This window comes from Coptis chinensis, unplaced genomic scaffold, assembly GCF_015680905.1.
Source record: "Coptis chinensis isolate HL-2020 unplaced genomic scaffold, ASM1568090v1 utg273_pilon_pilon, whole genome shotgun sequence".
Classification (NCBI taxonomy): domain Eukaryota; kingdom Viridiplantae; phylum Streptophyta; class Magnoliopsida; order Ranunculales; family Ranunculaceae; genus Coptis; species Coptis chinensis.
The window spans coordinates 37,321-63,123 of record NW_028238137.1 but is presented as its reverse complement, the minus strand read 5'-3'; the positions used below and the strand labels follow the sequence as shown (position 1 = coordinate 63,123).

The 25,803-nt window shown below is 35.3% G+C and overlaps 1 pseudogene; it reads right to left on the bottom strand.

Annotated features, from left to right (window-relative positions):
• Positions 1-3,982: 3,982 nt before the first annotated feature.
• On the bottom strand, positions 3,983-5,288 carry LOC147473341 (uncharacterized; annotated as a pseudogene).
• Between the last annotated feature and the right edge of the window lie 20,515 nt (positions 5,289-25,803).

The following is a 25,803-nucleotide window of genomic DNA, read 5'->3' as shown; positions in this document are numbered from 1 at the left end:
ATTGAACATCAACTTAATTATCATGTTAAATGTGTAAGGTCTGATTGTGGTGGTGAGTTTTCCAGTTCTGTTTTTCAAAACCTCTTAACTCAATCTGGTATTAAACATCAATTCAGTTGTGCTCACACACCAGAACAGAATGGTGTGGTTGAAAGAAAACACAGACACCTTTTAGAGATGACAAGAACTCTTCTAGCTCAATCCCATCTTCCTACTTCTTATTGGTTGGAAATTGTTCAAACTTCAGCTTTTCTTATCAATAAACTACCATCCAAAACTCTTCTTAACTTAAGTCCTTGGGAAAAACTTTTCAAGCAAACTCCTGACTATACTTTTTTGAAAACCTATGGGTGCAGCTGCTTTCCTTGGCTTAGACCCTATTCTCATAATAAATTAGACATGAGAAGTAAACATTGTGTCTTCATTGGTTACAGTTTAGATCATAAAGGGTATAGGTGCCTTGAGCCAATTTCTGGAAGAGTGTTTGTTTCTAGACATGTTATCTTTAATGAATCAGAATTTCCTTATAAATCAAAAATCTTTGCTAGTTCTTCTACTCCAAACTCTGACACTCATCTTTCATTTCATCCTTTTCTTAAAACAAAACATATTCATTCTTCTTTATTGTTCACTGATTCATCTACTCATTCTACTCATAATTCATCTCCTCCATCTTTATCCACTCTCATTCCTGAAATTCACCAATCATCTTCTTCTACTTCTGATCAAGACATTTCTCTCTCTACAAATGCTCACAAAATGCAAACTAGGTTAAAGAATGGCATTTCGAAACCAAAAGCTCACATGGCCACAAAACATCCATTGCCTATTGCTCTTTCCTCAACACTACAAAACTTACCACCTACTCCGACAACATTCAATCAAGCAGTTAAAGATCCTAACTGGAGGTCAGCTATGGCTGATGAATATAATGCTTTATTACAGACCAAAACCTGGATCCTGGTACCTCCAGATCCTATGCAAAATCTTGTTGACAACAAGTGGGTTTTTAGACTAAAGCAGAAAGCAGATGGTAGCTTAGACAAGTTTAAAGCTAGGCTTGTTGCAAAAGGGTTCAGTCAACAACTTGGTGTTAACTACACTGAAACTTTCAGTCCTGTGGCGAAGCCATCTACCATAAGAATGATATTGTCTATAGCTGTTCAAAATGATTGGAATATCAAGCAGTTAGATGTCTCCAATGCATTCTTACATGGGCATCTTAAAGAAGAGGTATATATGGTGCAACCCAAAGGTTTTGTTGATGCAGAAAAGCCAAATTATGTTTGCAAGCTTCAAAAATCATTGTATGGTCTGAAACAAGCTCCTAGAGCTTGGTATGAAGCTCTAGTGCATGCTCTTCTTTCTCTTGGTTTTGTTTTGTCCAAAGCTGATCCGTCCTTGTTTATAAGAATAAAGGATAGCATTACTACATACATTCTAGTCTATGTTGATGATATTCTGGTCACAAGCAATTCCACTTTATATTGCAACTCTCTCATTCAACAACTTGGCACAAGTTTTGCCATGAAGGATCTTGGTTCTCTTAATTTTTTCCTAGGCATGGAGGTTAAGAGAAATTCTACTGGTCTATTTCTTTCTCAGACTAAGTACACTTATGATCTTCTACAGAGAGCAAAGATGGCTGATGCAAAACCTTGCTCAACTCCATGTTCTACCGGTCAAGTTAGATCCTTACGGTGGTTCTCCTCTTTTCGATCCTTTCGAATCTGGTCGATTGTGGGTGGTTTACAATATCTTACATGGACTAGACCTGATATCTCCTTTTCGTAAAATCAAATTTGTCAATACATGCATGCTCCCACTACAAATCATATGATTGCGGTAAAAGACTTCTCGGATATCTCAAGGGTACAATTGATAAAGGCTTATTTTTCACAAAAGGTTCTCTTGCCATTCTTTTTTATTCGATCTTTGATTGGGTTGGATGTCCAACCGATAGGAGATCAACTTCGGCTTTTGCATCTATTTTGGTCGAATCTTATTTCTTGGAGTGCTAAGAAGCAAACAACCTGTCTCTAGATCGAGCGATCGAAGTCCTAATCTGAAGTTTAGCCCATACCGGTGAGATTTATTGGATTTGCATTTTACTTAATGATCTGAAAATTCCTCTGTTAAATCCTCCTTTGCTATGGTGTGACAATATCTCTGCTATATCTCTTTCCATAATCCTATTTTTCATGCTAGGACCAAACATTTGGAGGTTGATTACCATTATGTCGGAGAGTTGGTTCTTGCTAAACTTCTTGAAATTAAATATGTTTGTCAATGAGATCAAGTTCTTGGGGCGTATTCACAAAAGGTTTGGCCACTTCTCGTTTCGAGGGAGCTAATTTACAAGCTTTCGGTGAGGCAAGCTCCCTTTAGCTTGAGGGAGGCTAATAAGCAAGAGAATACTGGCCAGCGGAAAAAACAAGAAAAGCAATGAGAAAGAGTCCACGTCAGCTTGAGTTAGTTAGGCAGTTGTAACAAACATTTCTCTCTTTGTAATAAGTTTAGTTTTCATTGTTAAGTGTTTAGTATAAATAGACAATGTATACAGACAGAATGAATCAAGAAATCTAATTTTCAGTTTTGAGACAAAGTCTCTTTTCATTTGTCTTTACTAAAAACATACATCTTTCTCTAACTTGCTCTATTCCTTTCTTTAAACCATCCACCCTCTGATCCATCTGTGTTTCCCAAACTCGAAGTTTCGGAATAACAGGCTTTGACTCAACAGCAACCACAGGTTTAGAGAAACTAGGATTTTCTTCAGGGTATTTATTGTATTGGAAAGCAAAGAACGGTATCAAAACATAAAGAGAATGTACGATGACGACTTTCCATAAGGGTTTTCCTTTTCTTTGGGCACTCGTGGGAAATCTCCACTGTTTCACATCTTCAAAGAAATATTTCATCGGTTTTTCGTGGTCTTTGAACCTTTTAGAAGCTGATTCGCCCTTGCTACTATTACTTGAAGAATCACCACCATCCCCAAAACAAGACGTCTTTCCGTTTCTCCTTCTTACTTTGCCTTCTTCATTCAACATTCTTCTTCTTCAAAAAATTGCAATCTGAAAAGAAAACCCTAGGTCTCCTTATATATGTTCATTATCCCCAAGCCGATCCATGGAATATCAACATATACCGCAAATTTCAAAGAGACCGACAAACGTCAAAGTCAATCACTCAATCCCGAAGAAGTTTGGGCATGCAGGCATCCAGCCTTGCCAATTTTGACGTACCACTTTCGTGTAATTTGACACAATTTGCCAATTGCAATAAACATCTATCAGATAATTTTGCACGGTTGCAACGATACAACTTTGTTTGTTGTATAATCCATAACCTATTTGTTGGTAACAGGAAAATATGCTCAAGTCCAATTAGTACCAACCAAAACAAAACTAGAGGACCAATGTCCTTATGTCCTAGCTATCATTAGTTGTAATGTAATTGGTTTATTTAATAGGATCCATTTTCTAGTGTACGTGGGTTATATCGATGATAATTTGGAGCAATAGAATCACAAGCAATAGTTGAGGGCATGTCTAAAGCTATCGAGTTAGGATGGCGCAATATATGGGTGGAATCTGATTCTACCGCAGCAGTAAATGTCTTTCACTCAGACAAGCTAGGTACATTTGAAGGTGAAGTCATAATGGAACAAATTGAAGACTTGAGCAACTATAATGGTGACAAGCACTTGGAGAGGAATGAACTCTGGAGCGGATTAGTGCGTAAAGAAAGGTGCTACACTCCCACTTGGCTAGAAAGAGGGGCGGCCCTGAGTTTTGGGGGGTCCTAGGCGAGATCCTAAAGTGTGGCCTCTGCCGATAAATGATGAAAAATACATAAGCCAATTTTTTTTTCTTATTTGATAAAAAATTAAGTTCAAATTCCTTCGTACTCTTACGAAATCAAATGTGTACTTAACATCAACAAATTCACACCAAAGTTCAATTACAAAAACTAAGCACTACTGAAAAGCTAGTCTTCTTACATTTCTAGCTGCAAAATCACTAATTAAGTCTTCATAATCAAGTTTTTCTACTAAAGACTTTTTAATAGATAACATAGCTAATCCATTTAATCTTTCTTGAGATATGTTCGATCGAAGGTAAGATTTGATCAATTTCAGCTTTGAAAAACTTCTTTCTGCAGATGCGATAGTAACTGGTATAGTCAACAAAATTCTGTATGCAACCCAAACATTTGAAAACAATTATCCCGTGACTTCAAATAATTTAGCACGTCCATTGCTTTCTTTGTGTTATTTGGTAAAAGTTCTCTCATGATTCTTAACTCTAAAAATAAATCTATCCAGTCAATATTAGAAACACCGTCATGCTTCAAAAACTCTTCAAGATTAATGCAAGAAGTCTTTAAGTTATTTATATATGCAACCTTTAACTTCTCTAAATCAAACAAGAACCTAAAAAATTTCTCATACACTTCGAACTGCTCAAATCTACTCTTGAATGAAGAAAGAGCTTGGTCGACTATGAATAAGAAGTAGTTACCTCGAAATGATTATTCAGTTGATTGTGTCACTTCTTCACTAACGTTCTCGTCGAACTGTTTTTTTCTGCGAATGATCTGCCTTTCATGAAAAACTGGTTGAATTTCCATCATAGTTGCAATATCCTTAGCTTATGTCATGGTTGCTTCGAATCCAGTTTCTCTATACTTCTCAAAAACATAAATAAGTCTTTTTCATTTCATGTATGGCCACATCGATCTGCATGTCTTCAGTTTGAAAGTTTTTGCTAACATAGTTAACAACAAAAAATAAATAATCCCAAATTACCATGGCAAGCAAAAACTCAAAACTCTTAATTTCATGTATCGCTAGTGACTCAGCTTCACTCTTTGTTTTAGGATCATCACTGTTTTCAGCCAAGTAAACCAACGCATCTCTTATTTTTGGAGCTTGATGTCTAACTGCACGAACACTGTCTACGCGACTCTCCCAGCGTGTTGCTGACAACGACTTTTAGTGAGAGACCTGACTTGGGCTTCACATCTTTCACATGATCTTTAAACACTTTCCACCTCTTTGTGGAAGACAAAAATAATGAATAGATTCGCTGAACCACTTCAAAAAAAGATATAGCTCTTGAACAAGAGCTAGTCATATCACAAAGAGCAAGATTCAGCCTATGACAACAACATGGGGTGTATAAGGCTCTAGGGTTTATTTCAAGTAGTCTACTTTGAACTCCTTTGTGTTTTCCTTTCATATTAGATCCATTGTCATAACCCTGCCCTATTATATCACCCATATCAAGGTCAAGAGTGTTCTAAATATTTTTGAGTGTATCAAAGAGGCCTAGTCCTTATGTGTCATTCACCTTCAAAAATCCTAAAAAAAACTCTTCAACCTTTGGGCAACTTGATGTACCATCTACAAATTGAATCACAAGCGACATTTGCTCTTCATGACTAATATCCGGTGTACAATCAAGTATTACTGAAAAGTACCGGGCTTCTTTGATTTTCTGGACAATGGCTTTCTTCACCTCACTTGCTAACAACTCTATCGACTCATTTTGGATTTTGTGGCTAAGATAATGATAATGGATTTCTTTACTTTGAATGCACCGAATGTGCTCTTTTAGTATTGGATCAAATTCAGCAATCATTTCGATTAAACTTAAAAAAAATTCTATTATTCTCATCATAAATCTTCTCATTCTTCCCACGAAAAGCCAAATTACCTTTAGCAAGTGCTTTCACTAAAGCAAGTATTCATAGTAACACTTGTCGCCAATGTTCTCTCTCTTTGCTGATTTCTTCTTGCATTTTTTGGTCAATTGTTTTATTCTTGTCAAATCTCTTCATTAGTTCATACCAACTATTCCAATAAAGAAGATGCTCTGAAAGCCTTCTACTTAGGTTATGCCAGTCACAATACCCTTCACTGTCTAATTGAGAAGTGTTCGTGTGTTGCTTGAACAACTTAGAACAAAAACAAAAGACCCTATCCAAAGAAACAGAATATACGAGTGATAAAAGTAAAAAGCCACGTTTCTATCCTATGAATAATTATTTATGTCAGGAATAAGAAAGCTAGTTATTCTACTCTTTTGATCAAAGTTCTACTCTCGTTTATCATGCGATATGGTGGAGTAAAGAATTTGTTCTACTCCTAGTTTTTTAGGCGTAACAATTTCACTAAATTAACAATTCTATAATATCAATAAGAGCATTTGATTAAATTATACTAATATAGTGAAAATAGCTCATTACGATATGCTAATTTATACTATGACAATTTGATTATAAGATGTGAATGAGAGGAGAGGTATTAGGGGGATTTGATTTCACCTTGATTAAAACTTAATAGGCTAGCATAGAATTGTTGTAATTCTAATCTTTATATTTTCACATAAAGGTTGTGTCTTTTTAATCCCTAATTATTCATGGCAATCTCTACAAACTAATAATTAGTATGAGAGACAATTTAAACCCATTCTCATGGTGAATTAACTACCTTCTAGTGTGGAATAGATTATTACAACTTATTCTACACCAACACATCAAGTCTTCATCAAGGCTTTATCAAACCCCTCTAATGGAGGTTTAGCTATGAATCATGAGACTTTCATAATTAAAAGAATAAGAAGAAGAATAGACATAATTGAAACAATATAAATAACTTGGCTTTATTAATGGTGATTAGGCTAATAAAACAATAATTATGGTTTAACTAAAGAGGAAGACTAATTTATTATCTAATTTATTAACTAAAAAGGGGATTCTCTTGAGTTTAGTCTTAGTCCTCTTTATATAGGAGAGGGGTAGGTTTACAATTTCGTACATGGGTTTTGGAGCTATGTTTTGGGCCATTAAATCAAGCCTAAAACCTAATTACTTAAGTCCAAAAAGGGTTTTTCTGCTGAAAATTACTCCAACAGCTGTTTTGTCTATTTTTATTTTTCTGATTTGATAAAGGCCTCAACCATTAGAAAGCTCTTTCGGAGCCGATCATTTTGACATATAGTAGGCCTAATTCTGCAGTCTGAGTCCAAAGATACGGCCTGCGGAAGTTCTATTGACTTTTCTGCTCTATTTTTGCCCACGTTAACTTTGACTTTTCAGCTTTGACTGGGCTTTCAAAAGGCTTTTTCTCCTTGAAACTTAGGCTTTAATCATAGAACTTCTTAGTAACCAATCTTTGCTCCTTTCTCTTGCAAAAGTGACATATTTCTTCACATATTTGACTCCAAGACTTGAAATACACAAGAGCACGTAAACAAGTACACTAACTCTTATTTATTATACACATAATTGGTCTAAATGTAATATTATTAAGGGATTAAAACTACAGTTTTGGACTCTTATAAAACCACCCCCAAACATATTAAGGGGTTAAAACTACAGTTTTGGGCTCTTATCAAACCACTCCCAAACAATATTTTGCTTGTCCTCAAGCAAATATGATAAATTAAAATAAGTGACCAAAAATGGAGTTCTAAATAATCTCGTTTCGCCGAGTGTGATTGCATTGATCATATGCATTAATGCCTTAAACCACTAGAAATTCCCTAGTGGACGAGTTATAGTCTTGTGAGAGTTTTCCAGTAAAGGTACTCACAAACTTCATTTATACTACAACGACTAAGAAATAAATTTACTGTTTCCTTATTTATTTTCAAATATCTATACATCTCACTAGCAATGAATACAGAATAATCCATTCGAAATCTAAGCTAATACATGCATAATAATTAATCATCTACGGATAAACACATATATATATAATGAACTATGCTATGAAATGCAATAACAGGTCCGTTTATGAAACTTTGGAATAGCGTTCTTAAGTAGGTTCTCACAAATATGTCAAGACAAAAACACTCTAATTTCCCATTAGTTATTCTCTGACGTTAGTTTAATGCAGTTGCAGTCAATTTCCGATTTCTAGTTAATTACTTTTTGAGTTTAGTTTATTGTATTTGCATAAAGTTTACGATTTCCCATTAATTACTTGATCTTTGAGCTCAATTCATTCTATTTGAATCCAGTTTTTAATTTTCTTTTAATTATCCAATGTGGTGTGTAATACCGACTTTCTACTAATCCATCTGTAGTGTCTTTGCAAACATGACATAAAAATGAATTATACTTGATTTACTATATGGGATCATCAAAGATTATCTAGTTCCCGATTTTCCGTTAATTATTCTTTAAATTATACCTGACTCACTATGTGGGATCTTCAAAGATTATCTACGAACGGGTCCTGTCACATTAATTATTCTAAAAAATATATGCAACTATATATGCAGAACTATTATATACAAATATTGTATTGATCACTCATCCAAATTTCTTATAACATGAAAACCCCACGTACTCTCTAGTAAAAAAAAATAACTCGTCATTGATAAAACCTTTCAACTTCATTTTGTTATTTAATAATAGAAATTTGATCGAAGGTTTGTAAGATTGTCTAATAAGACGAAGTTCATATTGAAGCTACTCAAATAGCAAGGTGTTCCCAATCATAAGAAAAAAGATAAGATAAACACCATTTTAAATGCAAAACTATATATACTTATCGAGACATTCCCACAATATATAACACAACTATATTTTAAGGTTAGTTTAATGTATTTGCATCTAGTTTTTGATTTTCTGTTATTTATTTTTTGAGATTAGTTCAATGCAGTTGCATCTAGTTTCCGATTTCTTGTTAATTATTCTTTGCAGTTAGTTCAATGCATTTGCAACCAATTTCCAATTTCCTGTTAATTGTTCTTTGAGGTCAGTTCAATGCATTTGCATCCAGTTTTTGATTTTCCGTTAATCATTATTTGAGATTAGTTTAATGCATTTGCATCAAGTTTCCGATTTCTCGTTTGTTATTCGATGAGGTTGCATTTGTATCTATTTTCTGATTTCCCGTTAATTATTGTTTGAGGTTAGTTCAATGAATTTGTATCCAGTTTCTGATTTGCCGTTAATTATTTCTTAAGGTTAGTTCAATGCATTTGCATCCAATTTATTTTTTGAAATTAGTTCAATGTAGTTGCATCCGGTTTCCAATTTTCCGTTAATTATTTTTTATGATTAGTTTCACGTATTTGCATCCTGTTTCCAATTTATAGTTAATTTTTTTAGGTTAGTTCAATACAGTTGCATCCATTTTCCGATTTCCCATTAATTTAATCTCTGAGGGTTAGTTCAATGCATTTGCATCCAATTTTCGATTTTCCAACAATTATTTTTTGATGTTAGTTCGATGTATTTACATCCAAGTTTTGATTTCCTGTTAATTATTCTTTGAGGTTAGTTTAATGTAGTTGTATCCATATTCCGATTGTCCATTAATTACTTTTTAAGATTAGTTTAATACTTGCATGTGCATCCAATTTCCGATTTTCCGTTAAATATTATTTGAGGTTAGTTCGATGCATTTGCATATAGTTTTCTGTTTTCTGTTTCCCGTTAATTGTTCTTTGACGTTAGTTTCATGTAGTATTATATATATTTTAAAATATTTGTTATTATTGGTTTACTGTTATTTTTTTTTCATTTTCTATTATATATTTTGTGATGTTATTTTTTGTATAATTTAGTTTTCCACATGTAATTTGTTTTGGTTTGGTTTGGTATATAATTTATTTAAGCCCAACGTCCACTTTAACTAAATCAATTGATTTAAGCCTCAGCAGTTCTGTCTTCCCGGCTTCAGCAGTTGATTTTAAGCCTCAGGGAGTCTCTGATCATACTCCCTTAGTTCTATCTTGGTATCCAAGCACAAAAAGCATTTTACCTTTCAGATTTGCTAACGCATGGACTCTCCATCCTTCATACTTGGACACTGTAAAGCAAGCTTGGAATCTCAACTTGCTTGGCAATCTTGTTTCTATTCTATGTCAGAAGCTTAAGGCCCTAAAGCACACCTTGAAGACATGGTCCAGAACTCACTTCTCTGATCTCTCTCGTAGAATTGAATCCACCAGAATCTCCATGCATACCCTACAACTTCTTATTCAATCTGTGCCTTTTGCTGCTAATATAGCAGCTGAGAAATCTACAAAAATGATATGCTGTGAACTCCTTTTGTATGAATATGAAGATATCAAACAAAGGGCCGGGACAAAGTGGGTGGTCCATGGAGACAAATGTACTGCCTACTTTCATAACATAGTGAAGGAAAGAAAGTGTAGAAACAAGATATGGTCTATAACTGATGAAGGAGGCAACCGACAGGAAACTCATTCAAGTGTAGTGGAAGTATTAGTTGATCACTACAAATCCATTCTAGGTGAGGATCATGGACCTACAGATAACAGAGAATTCTTTGAGAATCTAAGAGTAGATTCAAAGATTAGTAATGAAGAAGAAACCCTACTTGTTACAGCATACTCTCAAGAAGATATCAAAGATGCACTCTTTGATATGGATAATTATAAAGCCCCTGGGCCAGACGGCTACACGGCTAACTTCTTCAAGTTCAATTGGAATGTGGTTGGGGAGGATTTCACTAAAGCCATTATGTTTATGATGCGCTCCAATTTTGTCCCTAATGGTATAAACTCCACTTTCTTATGTTTGATACCTAAAATCCCCAATCCTTCAAAGACATCGGACTACAAGCATATTGCCTGCTGTAACACCATCTACAAGTGCATTACAAAAATGCTTACCAAGAGAATGAAGCCTCTTATGCACTCTTTAGTCAACTTGAATCAAGCTGCTTTCATTCCTGAGAGATCCATACAAGACAATCTGTTGATTTCGCATGAACTTATGAGAAAATATAACAGAAAAGGCATCTCCCCTAGATGTTCCTTGAAGGTTGACATTAGCAAGGCTTTTGACACTGTCAGTTGGACTGCCATTGAGAGCCTTCTCCTCTGTCTCAACTTTCCACAACCTATGGTGCAATGGATCAAAATGTGTTACTCCACACCTTATTACTCCATTCTTGTGAATGACTCTCCTGAAGGCTTCTTCAAAAGCAAGAGAGGATTACGACAAGGTGTCCCTATGTCCCCTTACCTTTTTGTGCTCATCATGGAAATCTTTAGTATACTATTGAAAGAGGGGCTCAATTCCAGAATGATCAATGCTCATCCCAAATACAAGCGAACAAACACAATCAATGTCTGCTTTGCTGATGATCTCCCTCTTTTCTTCAAGGGAGATATGCAGTCTATGCTCACTTTTAAGGTGATCCTAAACACCTTTGCTCAAGTAACTGGTCTTAATATTAACAACTCCAAAACTACTCTCATCACTGGAGGATTGAATCTTGAAGAAAGTCAATTCCTGGCTAACATCATGGAGGTTAACCTTGCTCAGCCACCTGTCACTTACCTTGGGCTGCCTCTTGTTTCTTCTCGGTTTGGCATAAGGGTATGCCATCATCTCATTGAAAAGGTTACTAACCATATTCAAAATTGGAAGTCAAGGTGTCTTTCTCATGCTGGCAGACTTGAATTAATTCATTCGGTTCTCTCATCCTTTCATGTATACTGGGCTAGAAACTTTATTTTGCCATTTTCTATCCTTGATAAGGTCACAAGAATATGTAACATAATTCTATGGAGTGGGCCTAAAATGGAAGGAAGCATACACCATGCAAGTAGGGCCAGAACTGCAATGAGTAAGAAAGAAGGTGGACTTGGCATCATGAATCTTAGACTCTGGAACAAAGTAGCATATCTGGGGCTGGTTTCCAAACTAGTGTCTAAAGAAAACTCTCTCTGGACAACATGGACATGGCACAACCATATTAAACATCAGTTTTTCTGGCACCTCAAAGCCCCTAAAGACTGTTCATGGGTATGGCGCAATATTTTGAAGTCTAGGGATGATGCTAAGAGGTTCATTAAATACAACATCTCCAATGGAGAAAACACTCTTGTCTGGTATGACCCATGGTGTTCTGAGACTCTGCTTATTGACATGCCTGAAGCTAGAAATCTTTTGCATGTGCCTCTTGATGCTAAAATCAGCTCTCTGCTCTCTACGGGGTCCTGGAATGATCATCTTATGTCTCTTCCACTGGGACCTCTTTAAAACATAATTATGGGTACAAATATATATCAACAGATTCCTACATAAAGACAAGATTATTTGGACTCCAAGTTTTAACGGGCTATTCTCCTCCAAGTCGGCTTATGAAGCTATGAGAATCCCTAGAGAGAAAGTGATTTGGTTCAACCTTGTCTGGGGTAAACTTGTCATGCCCAAGCATTCCTTCACTGCTTGGTAATTACTTGCTAATAGTCTTCCCACTCAAGATAGGCTGATTATAAAGAAAGTCATTCATTCCTCAAGCTGTTGTTTGTGTAACATGGCTAGGGAGAACTCACATCATCTCTTCTTTGATTGCCAATACTCTATGTACATTTGGAGCCGCGTCAAATCTATATTAGGCGTCAATGCATCAATTTTGAGCTCAAACAGTGAGTGGCACCATATCATGAGCATCTGTAGCTCTAACTCAGCAACAACTGACATTATCAAAGCTTTTGCTTGTGCAGCTATAAGCTTCATTTGGAATGAGAGGAACCAGAGACGCTTTGAACATAAATCACTGCCATGGCAAATTGTCTATACCAATCTCATGAACACCATGAAGGTCTATCTGCAAGAGGTTTTAATTCAGGTGAAGCTCAATCCAGATGCAAAGTCCCTCTTGGACATGCTTGGCATTGAGGCTTCCTACAACAATGCATTCAATCCAGTTGCATATGGACCAAACCGGAAGTGGACACTGTCAAGCTGATCAACTCGGATGCTTCACTGACTAATGATCACACTGGTACTGGGGGTCTTATCAGAGACTCTAATGGAGAAGTACTTCTTGCGTACACTGGGTCAGGAGGAACTAGGTCAGTGTTATATCAAGAGATGAAAGCCATTTATGAAGGATTACTTGGTTGCGACTTGATCCAAAAATGAAAAAACTTAGTTGCTTATGACTCCATGAATGCAATTCAAATCTTGATGGGAAAGGAACTAGCGCCTTGGTATTGCTGGGACATCCATGCGGTCATCAAAGATGTTGTTTCTAGGATGCAAAAGGTGGATTTCATTCACATTTTTCGAGAGATGTCAATCGCAAAAAATTGATTACTTGGCAGCTCTTGAGATTTATAATGGCTGCAACTACTTTGTAACACCCCCCCCCCCCCACTTCAAGACATTGTGGGTGAGGACAAAGCAGGACACTTATATTTGAGACATTAATTAATGAACAGCGGGGGTCTGTAACCCCAAGTTTGATTAAAAAAAAAATCAATAGTTATATAATTTATTTAAGCCCACGTCTGCTTTAATTGATTCTCGTTATTCCGCTAAAATTGGAAATTATAAAATTCAACTCTATAATTGGAATATGTCGTAATTATTGTTGCTGGAATTGTAGTTTTTGAAATTCTTAACTATGACTAAATGTCTAAATCCCACAGTGGATGACACATCAAATTGATCCAACTTTATTTGTTAGGCCCATATATATAGTGCATACAATATAATTTTATTTGTTTTGGGTGTACACCCGTACTGTTACTTATTTTATGATTAGTTTACCTTTTTTTTTCCTTTTTTCTCATTCACATGTGTGGTTAACAAATGCATAAAGTAAATGTTCAAGCAACTCCATTTATTTTTTTCCTTTGTTCTTTCATAGTTTCATTGTCATTTTCTAGAAAGAAACTTTGTTATGTTAAACTTCACCTGATATTAGTGTGAAAACTATTCTTTGTGGTGTAAGAGTTTTAGGAAAATCGTTTTTGGCTGAAACTATTGTTTTTAGCAATTTAGTTTTTTGTCTATTTTTTTTTTCCATAATTATCAATATTGTTTAGAAAAAATTGGAGACTTTGTGAAACTCTAGATGGGATTGGTTCTTTATTTATATCCTACTTTTTCGTAATTAATAATAGAGTTTAGAAAAAACTGGAGTCTATATGAGTGCTCCAAAAAATAGATTGGTGAGGGTATAGCTATAATATATATCTAAGGATTTGGATTTTTTTTTTTTTTTTTTTGTATTAGAGTTTACAACAAATTGGAGACTCTGTGAAGCCTTGAAAAATAGAGCAAAGAGGGTATATCTATAACTAGAAAGTAGACACGTGCATACGCACCGACACTTTTAAAAATTTGCTCAACAATCATAACAAATCGTGATTCCTGTTTTCATCGCTAACCTGTTTTAATTTCTTAACAAATTGTTTTAATCACGTCTTAAAAACCCGTTTTAATTTCTTAACAAATTGTTTTAATTAAGTTTTAAAAACCCGTGTTTTTTAATTGGGGGAGGAATCCCATTTTAATTTGGAAATAAAGAGTTTTTATACTACTATTTGAGTTTTGGTTTTAAAAGGAAAGGAGATTCCCATTTGAAGTTGGATTCTAAAAGGAAAAGAGTTTCCCCGTTTTAAGTTAACTATTAAGTTGATGACGTGGAATTTTAATAGAGCTCGAAAAATACCCATTGTGGGAGCTTTAATATTAAAATGGGTGTGTTTGTTAAATTTTAACTCATGGAAAGGAAAGGAAATAAAATGGGTGGTCCACTATGGAATGGAATGGAAAGGAAATAATTTTAAGTGGTATGTGTTTGGTAAACTGGGGAAAGGAAAGTAAAAACTGGGGAAATGAATAATCATGTTTGTTTGCAAAAGCTATGGAAAGGAATAATTGTATTGTTGGGTCATGGGTGTATTAGTAGTAAGTCTCTATCTATATATTTCCTTTCCTTTTCTTTCCACAAAAATTTCAGGGGTTAGCTAAGGACACAAAACCTTTTCCATTTCAATAATTTTGTTTCCATATGGAAAAGCCCATTTCTTTTCCATAGGTAAACAAACACCTTATAAACTATGGAAAATGTGGACCACTCTTATTTTCCTTTCCTTTCCATAGTGTTTCCATCATAACAAACACACCCTAAGACTAGCTTGTAGGCCCGTGCATACGCATCGGCTCTTTTGAAAACATTTAGATTTTTTTTAGAAAATTGGGACTACCGATTTAATTTTCTAACAAATTGTTTTAAATAAAGTTTTAATTAAATTTTAAAACCCCATTTTTTCAATTGGGAGAGATATCTTGTTTTAATAGGAGAATAATTCATGTTTTAATTAGATAGGCTAGATTTTAATAGGGGAGAAATTCTCATTTTAATAGGAGAATGATTCCCGCTTTAATTAGAAGTGTTAGAATTGGTTTTAATATGAGAGAAATTCCTGTTATAATAAAAAAAATATTATCGTTTTTCAAATATGAGAGAAATTTTCGATTTAATAGGAGATGACGTGAAATTTTAATAGAGCTCGAAAAATACCCTTGTAAGAGCTTTAATATTAAGATATAGATAGATATAGATATATATTTAAGGATATAGTAATATAGTTTAGGAAAAACTAGAGTCGGGTATATCTATAATGTGAGGGTATATCTATAATATATATTTAAAGATAAAGATAAATATTTGTTTCCTATTTTATCTCCTACTTTTTCTTAATTAGCCATGAGAGACTTTAGAAACTTTAGATAAATATAGTTTAAAGAAACTTTAGACTACACACGATCGAAAACCCAGATGGAGGCACTACACTTTGGTTTCCCTCAAGTTTCTCTTGGTTGTCGCAGTTTTTGGTTTTATATGCTTTACATTTGTTTATTACTGTGAACAGTACAAATTATCATCATCTGAAATTCCTGATATATGTCAAGTTTCCTCGGACGAGTGTTTTATTAAAAATTTGCAAAAAAGTATGAAACTAACTCAAGATAGTGTTGGTAGTTTAGAAATTGAATTGGAACAAGTTCGAAAGAGATGTCTGTTTCTAGAATCTCTTTTGGAGAAGTTTTTAACAACTGATGGAAACTACAACGTTTGGCATAGTAATACTGGGTTCATGAATGATAGTGGTATGACACATGATGAAATTCAGGCCTCTTCATTAGAGGTTATTGGAGGAATGATGGAAAAATTTCAAGGCGGGGACTATGCGTCTGTCTCCAGTGGTGGTATGGTAGTTGCGCATTCAGAACGGTGGTTTTCTGATAGGGACACTATTCAGAAGGGCATTTTATTTACTGACCCACGAAAGATTTTGGAGACAAGTTCCGGAGACCCTAATGAGTGTTTTTGTATGAAAGGGAGTGGTGGCTTTGTCGACATCCGACTAGGCACACCAGTTATTCCTGAATCTATTACCTTGGAGCATTTTGTTATAAAGGTACCTTGGAGCACACTATTATCATGTTATAATTGATGTTCTGTTCTCATAACATACTATATTAGCATTTTGGTTTTGTTTTGTCATTTGTCTCTTGTCTGCATTTAAAACTTACAATCTTGTTTTGGTGCATTTGCGCCTTGCATGGCCTTGGATATACATCTGATATTCTGATGACAAATTTTCTAGATTGATAAAAGAAATTTTTGGGTAATGTCTTAGTGGATGAAAGAGTTCTTATATGTTTATTAATTGCCCTGTTATGTACGGGTTAGTTAGTCGCGTTACCTAAGTTATAACCGGTAGTTCAGTAGTTCCTATTAATATGTTTCATGTAGCGTTACCAATCTAGACATATAACACTGTTTGAAGTCTATGGGATTTTCGATCAAAACATGTCTCTAACCCTACCAAAAATTATATTTTTCAAGTCCATGGGATTTTCGATCAAAAAGGGCAACTAACTTTCACTTTTTGTGTTTTTTAAAATCAATTTGGGATATCCAAACCACAAACTAGACATATATATTCAAGTCCATGACAACGCCTAAAATATCCAAGTCGGACGATAGTTGCTCTTTATGAAGGGGACGATAGTTGCAATCTATAAGCTCTTCCAGTATACTTCTGTTTTGAGTTTTCATGTGTTTTCATGTTAAGGCAGCAGGCAATGGCCTTTGCATTTGAGGTACAGCCCTTCCAATCCTTATTGGTTGGAGATTCACTTGCCATAAAAAAATATATAAAAAGAAAAAGAAAATCTGATTGGCCTCCATACACTTGCTGTTTCATAAGCTTTGTCTTAAATGAAATAGAGCGGTGGGCTAATTAGTTTTTGCTACTGAGTGTTTTGTTGCAGAATGATGCACCCTCTTTCTTTTCATCTTGATTTACTACTTACTGTAAAGTTAGGCCACGTGGTGGTGAAGAAAGAGGGTTATATAGAATATTTGCTATGCCTTTGCTGTATCAAATGTCTGCTTCCCACTAGCTGGTGGGTCAGGGAATCAAAATCGTGAGAAAGTTCAATTTTTTTTTCTTCTGTGGGACTAAAATATTTGGACTGAAATAGCCCTGTTGTGAAAAGTTATTATTGTATTTTCTCCTTGACAATGAAAGTATACAAATGGAAATGTCGGGTTATTTGAGACTTTGAAAACTAGAATTATAATTTTATCCCTAATCCATATTACTGCCAAGTAGGATTTGGAACGCCATGGATCACCACGTTCTTGGGCTTAGCTAAATGATCCATGATCAGATATTTTAAATTGTGTTAACTCATCAAAATACGTGTTCAAAGTAATATATTGGGAATCAGAAACACGTTTTGTTAGATCATAAATTTTTTCAAGAAAGTGTGCAAAGCTTTTAGTTTCATCCAATCAATATCCCCCATTACGCCCTGCTTATTTAGATTACAATCAAATCTATAATTTGGATCATAGCTAGTAATTCGCCGAATTATTCACGAATTATTCGCGAATTATAAGGTTTGGCGAATAAAACGAATAATTTGGCGAATTTTTGAATGATACGGTTTAATTCGCGAATTGGTTGGGTTGGGCTTATAATTGCCGAATTATTCGCGAATTATTCACGAATTATAAGGTTTGGCGAATAAAATGATATTTGTATTATTTTTTCATGAATAAAATTGTAAAAATAAAAATAAAAACATTATATACTTATATATCAAAATTTTAAATGTAAAATATATAGCCGAATTTTAAAGAAATATATTCGTATTATACCTATATAAAACACGTATATCGTATTTTTACCGTTAGTGTTTTATTGGACCGAATATTTAAAAGTATTATTGTTGAAAATTTCGAATCTTAGGCGAATAATTGACGTATCGAACTTTTGCCGTCCACGAATTTACTAGCTATGATTTGGATCACACTCATCAAAAACCTTTTCAAAATCCATTGCGGCATCTAGGGCTGGAAATGGGTCGGGTAAGAACCGATACCTGATCCGGTCCTAACCAATAAAAACGGGTCTGGAACAGGTAGTTAGCATATTGGATCGGTTCTGGATCTTAAAAATCAGAACCAGACTCCTATTGGATTGGTTCTGGATTAAGTATGTACCGAACCATTATAGGCCTAATCCGATTAAAATCTCTAGTCTTATTCTTCCTAATTTTCCTCCACCATATATTTCTATTACCGCAACATTGCTATATTTAAAGTTCCAAAATAAGATATACAAAATACATATGTAATATTACGATATGTTTTTTACATAATAAAAATATAGTTTCTATCTAAAGGAAAATCCTCCCTTACAAATTTGGATTTCAAATCATTTATTATGTCTTTTGGATTTGTGTACCTTATTTTTGTATTTAGCAAAAAAAAAATATTTAATATTTATATAACGAAAATTAGGATCCAATTATAAAAAACTCGATACACCGGGTTGAAATTGAGCTTATTGGTTCGGAACGGATTGGATCCGGAATCAAAAAAAAGTTTTCGGTTCGGTTTTTGTTCTCTAACTCAAATATCTGTTCAGGTCGGGTCCGGTTTTGGGTCTGTATTGTTGAAAAGCGGATCGGTTTTGGATTTGCATATATCCAGACCGATTCAACCCATTGCCAGCCCTAACCGACATCTATCATTAAATAGGTCGAATTCCATCTTGTTTTGACATCTAAACACAATGACTTTTTAGAAGTAATAATCTCCTATAGCCTTGGCAATGGCGTCACCCGGTGTGGGGGTGTGGAAGCTCTCGAAAATTGATATATAATCCTTTTGTGAAGCTTCCACTCTTTGTCAATAAAGTGAGCGGTTAAGACCATATACCCTAGATTTTGAATCGAAGTCCATAAATATGTTGTGATGCATATCCTAGAAGGCACCAACTTCATACACGTACACTTTCAACTTGATTCTTTCTTCATAAAACAACTTTAAGCAATCCTTAGTTATGGCTGTTCTACCAACCACATGAAACTTAGGCTGAGTTTCTTCACAAAACAACCTAAAACCTTCATATTCTACAAAACTAAAAGGGAGTTTATCAACAATTACCATTACTGCAAGGGCTTTGCGACACTTTTCTTGGTTAAACCTCAAAGTACAAGGCTGACCTTGTGTAAAAGTAAGTGTTGTTTGAGTTTTGTCTCCTTCATAACGAGGAAACTCTCTACATTTCTTAAGATGATTCCATAATTTGTTGGTTCCGATCCATGAGATGAAGGTGCAGTAACCGGTTTATGACAATAGTTGCAAATACTTGTGCCACTATATATGTTGGTTCCCTCTGATAGCTGCTTGGCAAAGTGATTCCATACGACAGAAAGTCCATGGTGTCCAACTAACCCAAATTTTAGACCTGTTTTCTGCTTCTTCTGACTTATAACTTCATCGTCATTATTAGCTATTGGACTAGAGTTTTGCTTCTTATGACTTATAACATCAGCACGTACTACTAGCTACGGGAGTATCATTCTCATCCATGGCTGACAAATATACCTACACAATTCAAGCGTGCATATATTATTTCAATTGGCCACTCATGAATTTTAAAAAATTGCATATTTTCATACAAATACTAAAATTTCGAGCAATATTTCACATAAATATTATAATAAACAAAGAAATAAACTAAAATACCTTCTATACTAAATACTGAAACTCAAGAAAGAGAATGAAATCAACTCATCAATAGCAAAAGGATAATAATACCACTGCAAAAAGATCAAAATGGGAAAATCATTAGAATTTTTTTTTTTCGATAAAGGAAATTAAATATGTTACGAACTATAGAAAACCACATTACTTGATCATAATCTCCTTCCAACTTGCAACAAATCAGTAAGATAATTAGAAATAAGATTTGCATTAATGAAAACTAAAATAAACTAAACAATTATAGAAAACTAATAGTTCTTATGGAAAGCTAATGATTTCTACTTACCAAGGGCGAAAAAAATGAAAAATTCTCTTGTAAATGGTGAGGAAGAGAAGTGTTTGAGAGGAGTGGAGAAAAGAGGGAGTCAAGTAGTGGCTAGGTTATGTTGTATGTTTTGTTTTTGGATGTACGAAAACTAGAAAATGAATGAACGGTCGAGATCTAATGAAATGGACAGTGGAAATTTATTAGTTTATAAGTACATATTTTCGGAATAAATCGGCAATAATATTAGAAATTTTGGATCGACTATATATCAGAACTTACGGATCGGATCGGTCTTTAGAGTTATATCCGAATCCGATCTAATTTTTTTTTTCGGAAATCGGATATCGGAACATGAAAATTACACCCAGAGCCAGACCAATTTTGGGTCAGATTTCAGCAAAATCGGAAATTCGGCAAAAAGAGACACCTCTAATCACAATGCACTTACAAATTTGGCTATTGCCTTTACACTAATATTGCTCCAATAATATACTCGCCAACACGGCCGTACACTATGAGCTCTGTTAGTTGTGCCTAGTTTAATTCACTAGTCTCGTGGGGTATTTAATTATTTATAGACTCCCAATTGCCGAAACCGTGAGAATAGTTGGTTTCCAAAACCAAGCCTAAACCATTATAGGATACGTGCTGGACAAGGAAACCTATTGGTTTCCAATTCAGTACTGGCGGGTTCCTTATTTCTAGTTTCCAATTTGAAACTCAAACGTTTCTAACCATGTGATTAGGTTCCACATCATAACAAAAGATATTATCGAAAAAAAAAACATCATAACAAAAGATAATGGATGATGAGAAAGAGGTGACTTATTTGGAGACGAGCCTTTTACGGTCTTCATCCTCATTGTTGTTTCAAGTTGGAGATGGGGGAGGAAGAGAAAGAGGGTAAAGAGTTGTCTGATTTAAAGGTGTCTGTGCGTCGCTACTCTGACTCGGAATATGAACCAGTGAAGAAGTTGTTTATCAGTTTTAATGACGGTTGCACAGCTCCTACTGTCAATTGGTATATGATCGATCCTGGCAATAGCAGCGACGGTACTAGCACTCTTTTGACTCCGGTTTGCACAATTTTTTACCCTGAAATCCGTAGAAGTAATGCATCGTCGCACTTGGGTCCAATATCTTTATGATGGGTGGTATTACTCGTGGAGATCGTAAAGATCCTAATTATGAGGGATCTTCCGATGTATTCTCGTTTGATACGAATAAAGGCAATGACAATGACAATTTTGAATGGCGAAAGGAGGACGGGCACTTGCTTGCCAAAAGGTGCGACTTCTGGCTTAGTTGTTACACATGGCCAAATCTATGTGTTTAGGTCTAATTTTTGAATCTAGAACCCTGGGCTGAGGTTTTTACCCAAATTTTAACACATCCGCTTCCCTTCCCGATCCTTGTCAAGAGGCCATAGTTCGACCGATGCCATTCTTTTCGGCTGTTGTTGCTAATGGGGATGAGATCTTTTTCTCGTATCGGACTAATTGCTTAGTCCGCTTCAACGCGGAAGAACCGTATTGGACTCAAATTTCCACCGCTCTTTACATACCAAAACGTTGGGTACTAGAAACCCCATTGTTGATGATGTAATGTTTACTTATTACATGGGTGATGTGTTTGCTTACGATTTAACCGAACGAAAAATGGTTGTCCGAACTTGACGATGGACGTGTTCTACACTTGGGAAATGGAAAGTTTATTGTGCTTTGGTACGACAACTATGAAGAAACTGAAGATTTTGAACAAATTTGCATTCGTTGTATAACACCCCATGTTTTTATTATTTTATTTTCCTAATAATAATAATAATAAAGATAATAATAATGAAAATAGATAAAATGGATAGATGATAACTATCAGATACGGACAAAAGCCCGTAGGTAAATGGATAAGTGTTGTCATTATTTTTCGGGGAGTTTTCTCACGTAGAGTTTTTGGAAAAAGAACACAGCGAGGGTTTTAGAAAAAAAAAATGGGAGTTTTACTGAAGGAAGGAAAGGAAGGTTTTTCCTGGTAGCTGGTTGATAATCGGAGAGCGCTACAGGTGAGTAGAGTTAACTCTCACCACTACTAGAACTATGATTTTCGCCTGTTTAGAATTTATGAATTTACTGTCCATATAAACTGTTATTGTTGAGTATTTTTAGTTTTCTTTTCTCGCATATCGCCTATACTGATTTATTCGAGATAACAGTTTTTACGGAGTATAACAGTTTTCTTGAGAGTCGATGTTTTCTCGTGATTTTTCCTGCTCGCTCTCGCCCATGATTTGTTCTGTTTTTTTGTATTAGTAAAGTCGGTTATAATTTAGGCTGTTGGGAGCTTCGAATGAGCATCAATCGCGTGCCGACAAAGAACTCGCCAGCTTTATTTAAAGAAAACTTTGTTGTTGGTGGTGTGGGTTAGGTAGTGGGATTTTGGTGGTGGTGGCGGAGGTTTTCGTAGGTCTTTGTCGAAGCTTTTTAGAGGCGTCAATGGTGGCACGCCCATCATCCATAATTTTAGTTTGAACCGTTAGTATTAGATTTTATTGTGTTATGATGTTGGTCGAACTTCGTGATGTTTTATATTTAATGTGTCGGCTTGAATGGATGGTTTGGTGGTGGTTGTGGGCATGGACATGGGTGGTGTTGACGCTTGAAGGTCCAATGAACGGCGCAAAACGCCGCTTTTGAAGAGTGATGACATTGGAGTTGGGTGGTATTATTGCGTGTTGGGTTTTGGGGAGGATTCAAATCACCGGAATGGAAGAAGGATGTGGATGGGTCATTGAAAAGGTTGGGAAGCCATTAATGGCGGTCCGAAATTGAACTAGATCTAGTTTTGGGTAAATCTAGATTTAAGCATTTGAGGTTTTCGGTGTTAATTAAAGTAGTGGGGTTTGTGTATAGGAGTCGAACCGACTTGATGAAATGGGAGATGGTGGTGGAGGAGAACTGTTGGAGAAGATGACGATTTGGGCTTGGGCATGGGTCGGTTTTCTTTGGGCCAAACCCTTATTGTTAGTCAATAAATGTTTAAGTTCTTTGGGCCAAGTTCTATTTCTTGTTGGGCCCGATTTTATGTTATTTGTGGACTAGTTTAAATTAAAGTTTTTGGGCCGGTTTCAATTAAATTTTTGGACCGAACCACTTAACTGTTTTGGGCCAGTTTCTAATATTGCTTGGGGCCACTCCATTGGACTTAAAATAGATCTAATTGGGTCTTTAAATGTTTAGACTTCCGGGTTCTAAGGTTTGGGTTTGGCCAGTTGGGTCCGAACCATGGCCTTAACCATGAGCCCATGAGTCATACACCTTTGACCTTAGTCATGAACCATGGCTATGACCCCGAACTTGTCGAACATGGAAACGACAGTTTGACTTTGACAATGACAGTTTGACTTCGACCATGACGTGTTGATTTTGACGTTGACCATGATGTGTTGACTTTGACAAGGGTTGACTTTGACCAGAGTTGACTGTTGACCAGGGTTGACTTTGACCAGTTGACCCAATTTGACCTTTTAACTCGGATTATGATTTGGGTTATTAAGATAGGTCTAGGGCTATTAGCATACTTGACTTTAGGCTAATACCTCTATATATACGTGTGTATGTGTATTAACTACTATGTGATTTTGCAAAGATTTTATGATATGCAACGCTTATGACACTTAGACATCCATGAAATTAATAACGCGTAAACAAAAAATACGGTTATCAAGATACTCATTCGTTCTCGAAATGATATATAAAATAAAGTTCAATAATGCGTAAACAAATTTACCACCTCTTTGAGAACTCTTCACTCCTCAAGTTTTGGAATTTAGTTTTATGACTGTTGATGTCATAGGTTAGGTGGGCATTTATTGAATGTGCCATAAATGGCCCGTTAGCGTTATCTATGGGTATTCATTGAATGTGCCATGAATGACCCGGTATTCATTGAATGTGCCATGAATGACCGGATTCTTTTGACCCTAGAGAGGAACTAAGGTATTAAGCCTTACTGGGTTAGTTGTATTTCTTGAGTGTACGGGAATGTAGGGTTGGGTATTCCTTGAATGTTGCAGGAATGACCTAAGGTACATAGATTGTGAAATATGTGTATAAGAAAAGTAATTAATAAGAGAAATTAAGTTGATTGTCTTGAAATGTTTGGGTTTACTTTTGAATGCCTAATATAATATCTACAAAGGTTATATAGAAGTTCTAACTTTCTTTTGCAGGAGGGTAGGACTTAATAACATTTTATGCAGGGACGCGGTCCTACCCTTATACAGCGGCGGATATTGGTAAGTGTAATTCAATTATTTAGATATTAAAACGAGTGATTTGAATGAGTTAAGATAATATAAGTTTTGCTTGGGAAGAACTATGCCGGTTGAGATGACGGAACTACCTGTCTTCCAAGCTGAGAATGATTAGGTTATGATAGAGTTAAAGTGTTGTTTGGATAATTAAAGTATGATAATGTTTATATGTGGTTAGTCTACTCATACTAGCAAATTCAATTTGCTGACCCATGTTTGCTTTGTTTTGGCAACGTGGGTGTGTTCTTGGGAACATAGGTGGAAGGCAGTGGAATCGCGGCGTGTGATTGGGATTCTCGCCTGGAGCAGTCTGGGAGTTTAGTTTATTAGGTATGATCTTTTGGAAGGATGTAATAACGTAGGTTACATTTTTTTATATGACATGAGAATACGATGTTGGAAATTGTTATTCTTAAAGTTGTTTATGTTTGTATTGGGATGGAATAAAGTTTTTAATAAAGTGAAAGTTGAGGAATTTGGAGATTTTTGTTGTTAAGTTGATCCTGTTGTGATGTGGGTTTTAGGTTTTGACATGTGTTGTATCACCCCGTCATAGCCTGGGTTTTTAGACAATTGAACATAATGATGTTTGAGATATTTATAGTTCAAATATTCATTATTTTTAATTGTTTAGAAAATCGGGCTGTGACATTTTGGTATCGGAGCCTAAAACCCACATCACAACAGGATCAACTTAACAACAAAAATCTCCAAATTCCTCAACTATCACTTTATTAAAAACTTTATTCCATCCCAATACAAACATAAACAACTTTAAGAATAACAATTTCCAACATCGTATTCTCATGTCATATAAAAAAATGTAACATACGTTATTACATCCTTCCAAAAGATCATACCTAATAAACTAAACTCCCTGATCGCTTCCAGCGAGAATCCCAATCGACGCCGCGATTCCAATCGCTTTCCACCTATGTTCCTTAAGAACACACCCACGCTACAAAACAAAGCAAACATGGGTCAAAGAAATTGAATTTGATGGTATGAAAGTAGACTAACCACATATAAACATTATCATACTTTTAATTATCCAAACAACACTTTAACTCTATCATAACCTAATCATTCTCACCTTTTGAAGACAGTGTAGTTCCGCCATCTCAACCGTATAGTTCTTCCTAAGCAAAACTTATATTATCTTAACTCATTCAAATCACTCGCTTTTAATATCTAAATAATTGAATTACACTTACCGATATCCGCCACAGATAAGTGGTAGGACTCGCCCCTCGCGACAAAATGTTATTAAGTCCTACCCTCCTCCCGCAAAGAAAGTTAGAACTTCTATATAACCTTTGTAGATATTATATTAGGCATTCAAAAGTAAACCCA